The following is a 16,385-nucleotide window of genomic DNA, read 5'->3' on the forward strand; positions in this document are numbered from 1 at the left end:
TGATATTTAATCATTTATCAATACAGGGGAAAAGAATAGAAAACTTTTTGAATTTGAGGGGGTTTTTGTTTGGTTTGCATCCTGTGCTATAACCAGTATTCCACTTCTCCATTTTAAATGTATCCCCCAATAAACAGAATGCAAAGAAAAGGGACATGAAGAGAGACCTAAATTAAGATGATTTAAGAACAAAACAGAAACATGTAAATTAGTAGTTTAAGCATACCCATGTTTAGAAGCAACAATTTTGTGGGAAGATGACAAGCCATTATATGGGTACAAAGAACAAAATGTTCAATAGCTGACTCTCTTTAAAATAATATTATGAAAAACTTTCTGTTTTACAGCACTATTGTCCTTTATTAAATATTATGTGCCATAGCCCAGATGTAAATCTGACCTACCTTTTTGCACCAGCTAGGCCACGAGAATGCTAGAAAACCTAAATGTCAGGATTATGCAGAACCAAAATTAGCTGAGCATGGAAAAATCATGAAAGGTATACCCCAAATTGCTAACAGTAGTTGCCTAAATAAGATACAGGCAACCATCATCTACTGGTGGGGAAAGAGGAGAATTATCACTTTTATATCATGTATTTTCTGTTAAATTGGTTAAAATGATCATGTTACTTTTTTTTAATTGGTTAAAATGATCATGTTACTTTTATAATTTAAAAAAATTAATTATTGAAACTTCTGACCAAATGTCAAATAATGCTGCATTTCAGTTCAAGCAATTTCTGATTTAGAGAAATACCATTTACTAATTAATGATTGACAAATTTCTTTCCTGACTCCTATCTCACCCCTTCTCCCATCATTTGAACACACCATCGCCCCCACACGAAAGTACAAGAACTATTATCGTGGGGTGTAGAAAAGAGTACAGGTAGATGGATATTTTTAAATAATCCCTGCATTCAGAAGAGTAAAGGAAAAAATTGTGAAAACTGTGAACAGACCCTACACTCAGATTCCTAAACAGAGCTTCTTGCCTAAGTATTGTCCTGCATGCCCAAAAGGTTTCCTGGTTTGTTTGGGGGGTTTTTTGCACTTCAATTATTACATACCATAGAATTCTACAAAAAAAGATCGTCTTTTGGTTTACATCTTTCTTTAAAATATAAAATATCTCTTAAGAGGGCAAAGTACTGTCCACTATTCACAGCTTAGTATATGTTTGTTTAATTTTATGTCCTCATGACACCCAGCTAGAATCAGGCTTGCTGAGGAGAGAAAAAGGGTACCGTTTGTAAATGTGTGCTGACAGGAGAACTGGATGTTGAACTGAAGAGGTCTTTGTATAGCAGAGAGGTTATAAGTTTGGGAACTACAAAAGGGTCTCGGAAGTCAAAGGAAGATGGGTCATAAAGGAAGGTGGTAGACACCACAAATAATGTGGGCTACTGAAAAAAGTATCCAGTGAGAAAAAATAATCTCCTTTTATTCCCCTCATCTTCTGTTCTTTCCTCTCCTTCCTTCTTTTTATTTCAAATACTAAAGCAAGTATTAGCACCACAAGTGATTATGTATATAATGACTGAAATAAACTTTGGTTAAAGGCTCTCTCTCCTCAATCCCTCCATCCACAATGATGACCCGCCCTGACCTCCCACAGTTAACCACACAATTATTTGTCCACTGCCCAGGATAAGGTTTGAAAAACCATTTATTGAAGCCTGTCAGACAGAAAAACATTTTGTCAATACTATTTCTATTGGCTGAAGGTTTGTGTTGCTGTCATGCAGTGTGTCACGCAGGGTCTCAGCTCCCGCTCCCCACATAAGAAGCAGGATATGGTGACACCAAAAAGGAACACCCACGGAGCCATAGATAGGGGAGTCATACCACTATATTCTCGCTGGTGGCCAGGTGTGACACACGCAGTAGGATCCACATGATCCGCAATCCGCCATCCCCTTCTCTGCCTGTCAACCAGCCAAACAACCAACGCAGTCATGACAGTCACATCAGCAGCCCATTGGCCAACCGGCTACAGCCAACGGCCAACCACTCACAGCAGACGACCATCCAATCACAGTTGATGGTCATCCACTACCCGAGCCAGCACCCACCGCCACACGAGGCCAAGAGCCTGGAAACTGCTCTCTGGGACTCCGTCACCACAGATTGTGAGCAATCTACGTGACAAGAATTTTCCGTGAGGGGCCCTGTGTCGTATTAACCTATAGGCACCTACGGGCGGAAAGAAATAGCAGTCTAGGAACCAATAATGGTAAATCCCTTCCATCTGGGAGGATACACGCCAGCTTTTTGTCCTGGGACAGAAGGGTCGCTGCCACCGATACCTTTCCCTGTTTGTGGTGCCAGACCTTTATGGCAGTGCTTGAGGTCCCTTGCATAGTTTCAATATATAACAGAACAGGGGACCCCATAATAGGCCATAGCAAGAGCACATAGGTTCCCTGCAAAATCGTCCCGGCATCAGGACCTCCATCTACCACAGTCACTTGCAGTGGCCACTCAGCCACCACCCCTGGTGTCACTTACAAATCATTAGTCAAACCATCCCCCATGGGCTATCAGGCCCAACCACCAACAGTGGGGGCTTTTGACCCACCAGGGCCCAGTCTCATTGCTGTGGTTCCCCTGCTTTCAAGCACGTGGATGCTGGCAGCAAAATGTTTCCATTTCTGCCATAGCCTGGCTTTAACAGAGTCTCACTTGTGGTAACTTGTAATCGAATGGGAGCGGCCGTTCAATGTAGCAGAGCTTCTACTGGTACGGGTCCTCCCTTCCGTGGTCTGTCATTCAGGATTCTCAAGACGGCCCATAGACGCGAGGCCAGTCACGCATTGTGGGAGGGTGTTTTGACACCTGGAGGCCTTGCTTCAAAAGGCTGTTGTAGCGTTCAATCATGCCAGCTGCTTGTGGATTGTATGGGGTATGAAACAAGCATTGTACGTCTATCCTGGCAGCCCAGCGCTGAACTTCTTGACCCATAAAATGGGTACCAATCACTTTCAATGACTTGGTGGGACATTTCTAGGACCATCATTACATTACAAAACAAATTCAACTCCTTGGCAGGAGTTGTCCTTCAAAATCGCAGAGGACTAGACCTCCTGACTGTCGAAAAGGGGGCTATGCTTATTTTTAGAAGAAGACTGCTGTTTAGAAGAAGACTGTTAATTGGTCTGGCATAGTCAGAGATGCTGCTTAAACGTTAAAAGACAGAGCCTCCAGGATCCACCAACCATTAAGTGAATCTTGGGGATCTTTGTCTAAGATCTGGGGCTGGGCATCATGGCTTCTTCCCCTTGCAGGACTATTATTAATAATTATTAATGATTATTTTAATCCTTATCTTCGGACCCTGTATTTTAAACCTCCTGACAAAATTTATTTCTTCCGCCTAGCAACCCTGAAGTTCCAAATGATACTCCAATAATGCTTTAGGCCAGGGGTGTCCAAACTTTTTTCAACATTTTTCACCAAGGGCCATATGTGGTAAAAATACACAAACAGCCGGGCCACTCACTCGAGGTGAAGTACGTATTGCCTCACCTGGTTTATTTAAGTAAACTAAATATATTTTTGGAATTTGCTATGGGCCAATTAACAATGGATCATGGGCTGCAGTTGGCCTGCAGGCCGCAGTTTGGACACCCCTGCTTTAGGCCAATTCTATCAGTCGAACTAATTCAGAAGTCCTGCTCTCACATCTACACCTCATAGGGTGAGAATTTCATAATTTTCCAATGGTGTAATAGAGATGAGACCCCACAACTGTCAGGGGGGGAATGATATGGGAGAGCCCCACACTATAGGAATTTTAAGTCTCCTTTTCCCTAGTATCAATGGCACCTGAATGACCAGTTAAACCAGAGGAAAAGGCCACAGCCACCTTGCATTGATGGCTTTGGGTCCTGCTTCTTGGGCCAACACTTTTAACTCTGTTTAACTAAAATCTATCTCTCCTCATCTAAGGGCTGATGGGACACAAATGATGACCCAACAAGACTTCCAGTACACTCTGAACAAGGAGGCTGACGCAGTCTTCCAGGCAGATCTCGAGACCCCTTCCTGTCATTTAAGATCAGATAGGGCAAGAGTTCCGTGAATCCCTGATAGGCAGGGACAACAGCCACATTCAGCAGGAAGCAGATAAGAAGAAGAGGTCTCCTGTCCCTTAACTTCCCATAGAGATTTATGGGGATCACATCTCTCAAGGGGGACATAAATCAGGCAGTCTCCAGTCATTCCTGCATGTTCCACGTGGTCTATGGAAAGTGACTGTCCAGAAGACCTCCCCTCCACACCCAAATCTTTCCCTTATTTACTATAACCATCAACCACTATGAGGAAGCTAAAGGATACAAAATACCTAACTAGATCAGACCGGTCACTCACACCTGTGCAGAAAAGATCACAATGACTTTCATTTCACCTGGGCCTCATTATACGGTACCATCACTGTAATATCATACATATGCCCAGAAACGTATTAATATCATTAAAACAGACTGAATTCTGGTAAGGAACATGCACAGTTTAAAAAGATGAGGTAACAGCCTCCTGTCAATCACAGTGCCGATAAAGTGACCCCACACCTAGAGAGGAGTAGCCCATTCTATAGAAAAGAAAAACTCCAAGTCTTTGCCAATTGGTGCCTTTTGAGCCACTCTGCTGCTCAGGCCCGTTCCTATCTCTTTGGGGTGTACTTTCGCTTCTAAGAAACTGCTCTTTCACCACTGCTTTTTGGTGTCCCGCTCAATACTTTGTTCGGGATGCCAGGAATCTGGACGCCACACCAAGAAGGGCCTGCTCTCCAGTAACACCTTTGCTCAGAGTTCCAACTTTTCCTTCCTTATAGGATTTGACAGAGACAAAAGTTGAATATGCCCTATACTGCCCAGTATAATTTCCATGTGACAGTATTTTTCAAATCAGGAGAAAAATTTCCTCTTCTGACCATGTTTCTTTTTCATGCTCATTCTTCTCCCTTTTTGCCTCCAAGGCTTGTTTAAATCCAAATTTGCACTGTACACTTAAGTTCACGTTGTATTTTCCCTTAGGAATGGGTATAGCAGGGCTTAGCTCACCTATACATCTACTTGTTTTTGTTGGTATTTAAGAGGATATATCCTTTTCATCTCAAAGCAGTCTATAACATACATTTAGACAAACATAAAGGAAATTGTTTATTTCTCTATACCAATTAAACCATCCTCACAGTTTACTAAAAAATCCAGATTTAATCTATTACAAAGCGTTCCTAACTCAGTGCTCCTACAAAACAAATTATAATCAGAAATTTCATCATATTATTTAATGATATGATTATATTAAGCTTTTGATAAGACTATGTTTCGTATTTGGAAACAAAATATTTGTGATCCCACACTAACTTTCAAGATATTTTCAGTGATTAAACATAAATTCTTATTTTCAGTAATTAAATTAGTTTTAAAATTCCTATTCAGACAGCACCTAATAATAAAATTAAAGAGTATAAAAATAATAAGTAAACAATATGTTTTCTGTATTTTTAAAAGTTTTTATTAAAATATAGCTAGCATACAATATTATATTAGTTTCAGGTGTACACCATAGTTATTCAACATTTATATACCTAAAGAAGTGATAAGTCCAGCAACAATCTAACACCGCACCACACTATCACAATACTATTGACTATATTTTCTATGCTGTATATTACATCCCCAAGACTTATTTGTTTTATACCTGGAAATTTGAAATTTTTATTCCCCTTCACTCCCTCTCTTTTTAATTTTTAAATACAGTGACATTTGCTATCATTTGAAATTTGATATTTTTATTCCCCTTCACTCCCTCTCTTTTTCAATTTTTAAATACAGTGACATTTGCTATCATTTTGTATTAATTTCAGGTGTACAGCATAGTGATTAGACATTTGTATAATTTAAGAAGTGCTCCCCCTGACTAGTCTAGTACCCTGCTGGCACTATACATAGTTATTATCATATCATTGACTATATTCCCTATGCTTTACTTTACATCCCCATGACTATTTTGTAACTACCAAATTGTACTTCTTAATACCTTTCCACTTTTCATTCACCCCCAACTTTCCTCCCATCTGGCAACCATCAAAATGTTCTCTGTATCTATGAGTTTGTTTCTGTTTGTTTATTTGTTTTTTTTTGTTCTTTAGATTCCACATATACGTGAAATCGTATGACATTTGTCTTTCTCTGTCTGACTTATTACACTCAGCACAATGTTCTTCTGTATTGTTAAAACATTTTTTATTTTGATGTTTTCCTTTATTCATCATGAAAAACTGTAATTTTCGTGTGTGTGTGTGTGTGTGTGTGTGTGTGTGATTTCAGCTAATTGAAGATCCAGTGGAGATCCTCAACAGCAAACTGGAAGTCGTAATTTTCTTATAATAGGGGAAAAATTACTTCTCCAACCTCATTTGATGCTAAACCTTCCCTGCCCACTATTATATCCATCTGCCTGAAATACTATTGGGTTTTTTTCTTCACCTTTGTCAGATTCATAATCATTTTTCAAGACCAACTCAAAGGTCCTATATGAAGCTCTCATTAACAACATTTGAGTCACTCATTGCACTATCTGTGATTCCCTAGGTCTTCCTCTACACTTGTTTCTAAACTCTTAGCATCTTTTATTGTAGTTTATCTCATATATGTCTGTACCTCCTTCTAGATTGTGAGATTTTTAAGGGCAAGTATCATGTTGTGTTTAGCTTTATATTTCCAGGATTGGCAAAGTAGCTTGTACAAAATAAATGCCATATAAACATTTAATGAAAACATAAACCAGTACTGAGGTTAAGAACATAGGAAGAGAGGTAAGACCTAGAAGGTAAGCAAAATACAGGAGGAAAGGAAATTGTAAATATATAGTGAGTATTGCTCCTTCATGAAGATTTCACCATTTCAAAGGTAAGTTTAAAAATTTTGGAAAGAAAACTCATTTAGATGATTATGAATTTGTGTTCAAGGTATTGATAAACTTAGTTTGGCCAAACTGCAAATAGTTGTGATTAGATTTCACAAGATATTCTCCAAGGAACCCAGAATAAACACAGAGGAACATGTGGTTCAGAAAACTAAAGAATCATTCAATGGAGTGATGAACATCACATCCATTGTCAGACCAGGCTGTCCTGAGTAAGAATACACTCTGCTTAATCCCATTTTAGGACCAGGGTTAAGAAACAAGAGTCTATGAAATCTGAAATGCATTTAATAGCCAAATATACACGTATCTTTTTCTTCTACAAGGGCTCTGAATAGAGTATTCATTTTGGCTGAAACGCGTGTAGGCAAGGAAGGTTTTAGGTAAACTAGTTGTTATTCCTCAAGCTAGTGAGAAACCATTCTCCCATACAAGCAATTGTAAAACTCTGTCCATGCTCTGATCAAAGTCAGCAGAGTGTTAGAGTTGACACATACAGATTCTTGCTCATGTTCCAGTTCTCCAGACCTCTTCAGATTTTCCCTCATCTGTAAGACAATCTGTCTTTAAATATGTGTTAATATCATTAATTAGGCTCCACCTTCTTTCCCATTTAATCATATTTTAAATATTTTTCTAGGCCCAATTCTTCCAAATTTGACCAATAAAATATCCATAGATTTGCTAATTTAATCAATGATATGACTGTTTTAATAATTTAACTTTTAGAATTTCACTTTCTTCTTCCTGGTTCTGAAATCATCTCACTCTAGCGTTCAATACACTGCCTCTAATTTTCAGTGGGTTACATTACTTCTTTCTGTTCAAGACTATGGTTATAAGCCTTTGTGAAGACTACAGCTGGATAATAATATGGTCTTTAGGCAACACTATAACCATTGCCCACAATCAGTCAGCTCCATTTTTGGTGAAAGAGAAGACTTTTGCAAAATTGGCCTTGCTCAAGTTAGGTAGCTTATTTAGCAAGTGTAGACATATAAACATTAATTGAGGGAATCATTAATTCCAAGATTTACTTGTTCAGCTTGGACTTTCTAACCCTTGGAATTTTCTGTGTCCTGGAGACAATGTTTTATGAAGCTCCAGACAAGGTAACAGGCTTTTATAATATATTAGCTATAAGAGCTAAAGAAGGTAAGTTCTTTTAAAAAGCCAAACATCATTTCCCTTGGAGTGATCCTTGATCCTCTCCCTTTCCTACAGCCCACATTTAATTTTCAGGCAATCTTAATGGCTCTGCCTTCAAAATATATCCAGAACCTGACCATTTCTCACTGCTCCTGACCCCATCCCTCCACAGTGCTAACATTTATGTAGGCCACCATGAATTAGTACACACTAGCTTACTACAATTGCCTCCAAACTGCTGTTGTTCTGTCCACTGCCCCTATAGTCTGTCCTCAACACAGAAGCCACAGACGTCATTTTAAAACATGAGGAGATTCCAGTCAAGATGGTACAGTAGCTAAATGAAAACAAACAAGCAAAGAAAGTTGGGGTAGTAATACTTATACCAAATAAAATAGACTTTAAAACAAAGCCTGTAACAAGAGACAAAGAAGGACCCAGTAATCCATTTCTGGGTATTTATCTGAAGAAACCCAAAATGCTACTTCAAGGGGACGTGCTCATCCATATGTTCATTGCAGCATTATTTACAACAGTGAATATATGGAGGAAACCTGGGTGTCCATCAATGGATGAATGGGTAAAGAAGAGGTGGTACATATATATAATGGACTATTATTCAGCCATTAGAAAGAATGAAATCTTGACATCTGCAACAACATGGATGGACCTAGAGGGCATTGTGCTGAGTACAGTAAGTCAGACAGCAAAAGACAAATATCATGTGATTTCACTTATAAGTGGAATCTAAAGAACAAAATAGACAAATAAACAGAACAGAAACAAATAGATACAGAGAATGTTTTGATGGTTACCAGAGGATGGTTGAGGGTGAGTGAAAAAGGGGAAGAGATTAAGAAGTATAAATTGGCTGTTACACAGTAGTCATGGGAATGTAGGGTACATCATAAGGAATATAGTCAATAATCTTGCAATAACTATGTATGGCGTCAAATGGGTACCAGATTTATCTGGTGATAAATGGGAGGCGAGTTGGGGGCAGGTTGAAAAAGGTGAAGGGATTAAGAAGTACAAATTGGAAGTTACAAATTAGTCATGGGGGTGTAAAGCATAAGAAATATAGTCAATGATATGGTAATAACTGTGTATAGTACCAGGTAGGTACAAGACTAGTCAAGGGGATCACTTTTTTTTTAATTAAAGTTTATTGGGGTGACAGGATCACTTCTTAAATTATATGAATGTCAAACCACTATGCTGTCCACCTGTTGTAATCTACAGCATAGGGAATATATTCAATAATATTGTGGTAGCGTGGTACAGTGTCAGATCATTGGTCAGATGACTTATCATTGTGATCACTTCTTTAGCTATATAAGTTTTGAATAACTATGGGATACACCTGAAATTAATATAATATTGTATATTAGCTAAATTTTAATAAAAATCTTTAAAAAAATAAAACCAAATCAATTTAAAAAATAATTAAAAATAAAACATTAGTCTGTTCTTTGCTCAAATCATTTCTTCAATAAAGCTATATGACCACCCTATTTTAATGGAAACTTTACCCTCTTCCTGGCAATATTGTAGTTGCTTATGTTGCTATGACTCTCTTTCTCCTAACACTTATTATCCTCTAATAAGCTAAATAATTAGATTATTTATTATGCTTATGCTTTATTCCTTATCCATTATCTCTACAATATAAGCTCTTTAAGAGCAGATATCTTTGTTTTGTACAATGTTATATCCCTATCACCTAGAATGGTGTCTGGCACATAATAAGTGTACAAAAAATATTTGTTGAATGAAAAGATGAATGAATTGCCAATAGAGAAATGTTTCCGTTATCAATTGAATCAGTTAAGGACTTAGAGTTCAGATGCACATAACAGAAACATGCCTACTGTGAGTAATTTTTCTGATGTAAAGTAGGCAGTCCTACTTAGTACATTTTTTGTTTACTTTTCCAATAATGTGGGGTGCCTTGCTCATATTCTCAGTGAAGCTACTGCCCTTTCAGGCACTGTCCTCTGAGTCTGAGCCATTCCTGGACTCCCTGTCTAATGACTTCTGATTATGTATAATTCATTGGCCAGAACTGAAACACATGACCATTCATAGCTGCAAAGAAAACTGTGAGGTGTCCGAATCTTGAAATGGACACATTGAAGCCCATACAGATTAGAGTTAACACATGTAAAGGCTTAAAACAATTCATGGTATAAGTAAACAACATGTACATGTTAGCCATTGCTGTCACTTTTGTCTTTATTTTGCAAATTCTGAAATTGTGTTCTGTAAATACTTAGCCAATGAGAAAATTAAGGTATTAGAATATGACTACATGGAATTCATATAATTGATATGCATTTTATTTTTAAATAATAGAATGATTAAAACAGCCTAAATGAATTGGCTTTAAAAAAGCAAAACTGACAGTAAGAGCCTGGTGTTTAATTATGCAAAAAAACATATAAATTAAATGCTACTGTGAATCAGTTTTCAGTTCACATAGATAAAATCATAGTTAAGTATGTTTTCCCAAATATTGCTGGTTCATTTACGTCTAAAGGCCTGTTAGGTGCCAAGCACTGTTTTCCTTGCTATGATGCACTCCGTGGATAAAGCAATAAATGAGCAAAACGTATTCCCAGAGTTTACATCCTAACAATGATGAAGATAACATGGAGTTTTTATATATTACAAAAATCTGTCTAATCTCAACTCACCAAATGATTTCCTAAATAATACCTGAATAATAGGACACTGCTCTAAACAACTTATTTAAAAATAAGGCTCTTTGGATCACAAAACTTAAGGCAGAATATCATTCTTCTTCACTTTTATAAGCAGGCTATTTTTTTCCATATTTGCATAGTATATTTGTTTTTTTTTGCTAGTTTTTAAGGAAGTTGTTTTGTTTTATTTTTCTATTTGGTGTACTATTCCTAGCATGAATTTGTTTTATTTCACTCATGTCTGTAAATATTTAAAACAGAACTAGATAATTTATTTGTCAAAATATTTTGCAGAGTCACAAATATGAAGTAAAATTTCTTTATATTATTCCCAGACATATATCACATATATTATATATATAATGAGTTTAGCAAGTGGCATGTGCCACTTTTTAACTCCTCATACAAAAAATTGTCATCTAATCCTTTGAATCATTTATTAATCAACTCAGAGTTTCATCCCACTAAGATCAGTTAAAAAAGATGTTCTTTCTTAAAATCTAATGTAATCTCAAAAATAATTCACAAAGATTGTATTTTATTTTCTTTTTAATTAAAGTTTATTGGGGTGACAATTGTTAGTAAAGTTACATAGGTTTCAAGTATACAATTCTGTAATACATCATCTATATATATCATATTGTGTGTTTACCACCTGGAGTCAGTTCTCCTTCCATCACAAATTTTAATACCCTGCTTTTGCAAATCTGTATCTTCCATGTACTTGGTGGATGGTTTCAGTCTCGTATCACTCTAGCATTATAAATTTAAATTATATTCAGAATTTCTCAGTCTCATATGATCCCTATGTCACTTAACAAAACTCAAACTCAACATGTTAGTGTGATATTATTTAGTCTTCAAACAAGATGCCACTTTCTACATTGTGAATTAGTTCTTTGGTTGGAAAAAAAATTACCAACCAAATTTAATTCTTTTCATCTCAAAATAGTTCACACTACATCTTGCTATGAATTGTTAACTATGTTCTCAGATCACCAAACATCTATGAAAACAGAGGTCTAACAATTATTAGAAACACAGAACCTGATAAAATTTTAGAGCTATCTGATTCAATATCCTCATTAAGGAGGTAAACTGTGTTTCCCAGAAAAGTTTAGCAAGCTGCTCAGAGTTATCTAGCAAGTTAGTGTCAAATTTGAATCCAGAACGCAGATTTCCTGGTTTCCTTAGGCAATTTCTCCCAGGGATACCACACCACTTCCTTATTCAATTGCCTGATTCAGTAAGGTTTTTCCCTAAAAAATCTGGAAAAAACAACATTTTGGCAGCAGAAAGTGTGGTGAAGTTGAAATAAAATCTACATGGAAATTTTAAGTTCCACTGTTTAGATCTAAATACCCTAAGCAATAACAACATTAGTTCTTTGCATTTTTAAAAAACAACAAAAATCCTATCTCTTTTATACTTTCTCCTCATATATTCTCAGATTACAGGAGCTAGGAAGGAAGATGGTCTTATTTCTCTTTTATCTCTTTGAAGTCATCATATAAAACTTGAAACCCTTATGATCTTGTTTTGATTGAGACGTTCCTAAAGCATCATTTTTACATTCCATTCTTTGTGTAATAATTTTGCTTCTAACCCTAAAACTGGTGATTTCCTTCCCTATCCTTTTTTTTCAACTTTGCATGAATTAACAAAGGATGAACAGATAGGTCTGTAAATAAGTGAAACTGTGAACTGGGTTCTCCCATCCTGAAGCCAAGGTGATCTTTTTTCCTTTATACACATTCAATGCTTTCTGGTAATTGCAAAGAACCTACGTGGCACTGCATCCAAATGAATAACTGACTCCAGAGCATCAAAAAGTATGGAGATAATATGATATATGCTGCTCAGAAAAAAAGCAAGAGTTTTATATCTACCAAATCATGTATGAAATCTAACATCTGTTATAGCCATTCCACACATAAAAGAACTTATTTGGTTAATATATACAATCACTTATAAATGTTTAGATATTGTTGAATATTGCCAATTAAATTTTAAAAGATTTAGCTTGGCATTTTCTTGTTTTCTTTAACCATATGTTTTGTTGATATTTTTAGTACCCATCTCTAAAAATCCAAGGGCGTTTTTGCTATCCAATCTACACTATCAAGGCAATCCCATTTCCCATTTTTAGTTCTCATTTCTCATTCTCATAGTATAGTTCTTTTTTAAAAAAATTCCAGTACCAGAAATAAACACTTAACATTTGCAAAGAGAGAGCTCTATCTGTGTTTCTACATGCATGGGACATGATACACCTAAAGAAATGATTATCAAAAAGGTATGTTTACAACGGAATTCAGATAAGAGGAAATGAAAAACATCCACTTTCAAATATGTTTTTTCACTTCTTTGAGAAACTTCAGTGATCAAGTTCTATGAACCTTTCTTTCCTCATTTATGAAATAGGGATGCTAAAATACATAATCTAAGATCAAACTATAGGAAATGTAAATAGACACTTTAATGTCTTTCTCATGACACATCATTGTAATATAATCATGTAATAATGTGGCACAGCAAGATGTTAGCCAGAAAATGCATCTCTGCTTTTATGATGCATTCCTAAACTCAAGTTTTTAATAAACATTCATTTCCAACAAGCCAGTAAAGGTCAAATTATGAGATTTTTCTAGTATGGTGGCAGGTCTACAGAAGAATAAAGCCATATCTCTTTAATTATAAAATCACAACACATGTAATATGATAGACATTGTGGTAGGTGTAGTTAACTTACTGCCAAATAATCAGGATTTTAAAGGTGAAATACGGTGGACATTCTCTAAAGTTTCAATTGTCTAATACATTTAAATGTTTTTCCCCCTTAGATTTTAAACTATTTCTTTTGTGAGCCTAAAACTGAATAAAATCCAGCAATAAATCAGCATTATGCTACACAACGTAATGTAACACTGAGTAAGTAAAATATCATATATTACTACTATAAAATTATGTAAGATCAATTATAATGTTGAGTTATAGATTCTTGTGATAAAATGTTTATTTTTCTTGGCAACACTAGCAATATTGTCATAGGAACTAAACTGAAAAAACTAAAAATATCCCCTCATCCTATCAAGAATAAACACATAAATGATAGTGAAAGATTCCTTACTCTGTCTAATGTTTGGATTTCAGTGATGCCTACCTCTGAAGATAATCTTGAGTGGTACATCTGACATTGTATGAAGTCAAAATAAGTTTGATGCCACTTTTTGAAATATAATGATTCCACTTCACTGTCAGGTTTTCCATATTTCTAGAAAGTTTCAAAATCATTTAAGAAATTTTAAGAATCAAGTCCTGTCTCCTTATTTATGAATAGGAATGATCTCAAAAATATTTTTTAAAAAAACCCTCTTTTCCAGCCATAACCATGGAAGGTGCAGAAGAAAAGACGAAGGTTCCTGCTATGCCAGAAACCCTTAAGAAAAACAGAAGGAATTTCACAGAGCTGAAGATCAAGTACCTGAGAAAGAAGTTTGCCCAAAAGATGCTTTGAAAGGCAAGGAGGAAGCTTTTCTATGAAAAAACTTAGCACTATCACAAAGGATTTAAGCAGATGTACATAACTGAGATTCGAATGGTGAGGATGGAAGAAAAGCTGGCAATTCTATGTACCTACAGAACCCAGATTGGCACTTGTCATGAGGATCAGAGGCACCAATGGTGTGACCCAAAGGTCTGAAAGGCGCTGCAGCTTTTTCACCTTTGCCAGATCTTCAATGGCACCTTTGTTAAGAGCAACAAAGCTTCAATTCACATGCTGAGGATTGTGGCACCATACATTGCATGGGAGTACCCAAACCGGAAGTCAGTAAATGAATTGATCTATGAGTGTGGTAATGGCAAAATCAATAAAAAGTGAATTGCCCTGACAAATAACACATTGATTGCTCAATCTCTTGATAAATATGGTACCATCTGCATGGAGGATCTGACTCATGATTTCTATACTGTTGGGAAATGCTTCAAAGAAGAAAACACCTTCCTGTGGCCCTTCAAATTATCTTCTCCATGAAGTGGAATGAAGAGAAAAACTACCATCTTGTAGAAGGTGGAGATACTGGCAACAGGGAAGACCAGATCAAGAGGCTTATTGAAAGGATGAACTAAACTATCCATCCTGGGTATTTTTGTAATCTGGCCCATTAATAAACAGTGACTGCTTTCAAATTTAAATACACACAAATTTAAATACACATATATATTAGAGACAGGAAGAGAAAGTTTAAGAAGAAAACAATATTATCTGATCCAAGAGTTCTAAATAGTTATTCGTTATAACTCCTAGTAATTAACATCAAGTTTAAGAATATTTGAATAGTCAAGAAGATTTCAACCTTAATGTATTAGGATTGCCATAGCAAAATACCACAGACTAAGTGACTTAAACAACAGAAATTTATTTTCTCACAGTAGAAGTCCATGATCAAGGTGCTGGCAAATTTGATTTCTAATGAAAGCCCTTTTTGTGGCTTGCAGAGAACCATCTTCTTAATGTGCCCTCACATGGTCTTTTCTCTGTGTGGGTGGAAAGTGAGAGGGGAAGAGAGAAAGAGAGAGAGAAACTCTGCTGTCTCTTCCTCTTCTTATGAGGACACCAGTCCTATTGGATTATAGTCGCACCCTTAGGACCTCATTTAACCTTAATTACCTCCTTAAGGACCCTGTCACCAAGTAGTCACACTGGGAATTAGGGCTTTAATATAAGAATCTTGTGGGGACAAAATTCAGTTGATAATACTTGGCATCCATTGGAAGTCCCTCAAAATGTTGGTTTTTCTAGTTTAGGTCAAGCTAACAATAATTGGCATAATATGTTTACTAATTGTGACAATCACAAAATTTATTCTTAATTAACAAGAACATCTCAGCATTCTTATGTTATGATTATATTCTTTACCCCCAGGAAAAACAATACAGGAACATTATAACACAATCTAGTTAGCACATTTATGTTGAAATGGGAGTTTGTCTACACTCTTCTTTAAATAATCTCAGTCCCCTTTACCAGAACCATGCCTTCCTTAATTCTTATTATGTCATGAAAAGGGATTATAAGAAGAGGGTACGTATACTGAAATTTGTCCCTATAATAATGGCAACCATACTGTAATAGCAGAGTAGCTAGTATCAGACTAAATATCTTACAGATATTAATTACAAATTCTGGAAAAAATACACACACACACACACACACACACACACACATTTTAAGGCACTTTAGAGTAATGAAAAAAACAAGCAGGAACTAGGGAATAATTCAATCAACCCTTGGAAGAAGAAGTAAATTGCACCCAATGAGATCCATATTTATACAATTTTCCCCGGCGATATGAAGCAATTGAAAATACAAGCAAAAAGCTACAGTCTTTATTCCCTACGTATCAAAAGACAGAATTTGAGGCTTCCAAAGTAAGTGGAAATTTATGGGGTAAATCCCATAAAGAGACAGCCATAGAGGGCCAAGCCCCAGAGTCTTGATACAAACTATCTTCAAACCTTTGGGTAACCCTCAAATTGTACATGTCTAGGGCAGATGCCAAGGAGACCAGGAAAGAACAACAGCTAAAAG

At 36.2% G+C, this 16,385-nt stretch overlaps 1 pseudogene; it reads left to right on the top strand.

Moving 5' to 3' along the window:
* Positions 1–14,183: 14,183 nt before the first annotated feature.
* LOC117018275 (60S ribosomal protein L7-like) lies at positions 14,184–14,923 on the top strand (annotated as a pseudogene).
* Positions 14,924–16,385: the final 1,462 nt, after the last annotated feature.

Source organism: Rhinolophus ferrumequinum, chromosome 26 (assembly GCF_004115265.2).
Source record: "Rhinolophus ferrumequinum isolate MPI-CBG mRhiFer1 chromosome 26, mRhiFer1_v1.p, whole genome shotgun sequence".
In the NCBI taxonomy this organism is placed as follows: Eukaryota; Metazoa; Chordata; class Mammalia; order Chiroptera; family Rhinolophidae; genus Rhinolophus; species Rhinolophus ferrumequinum.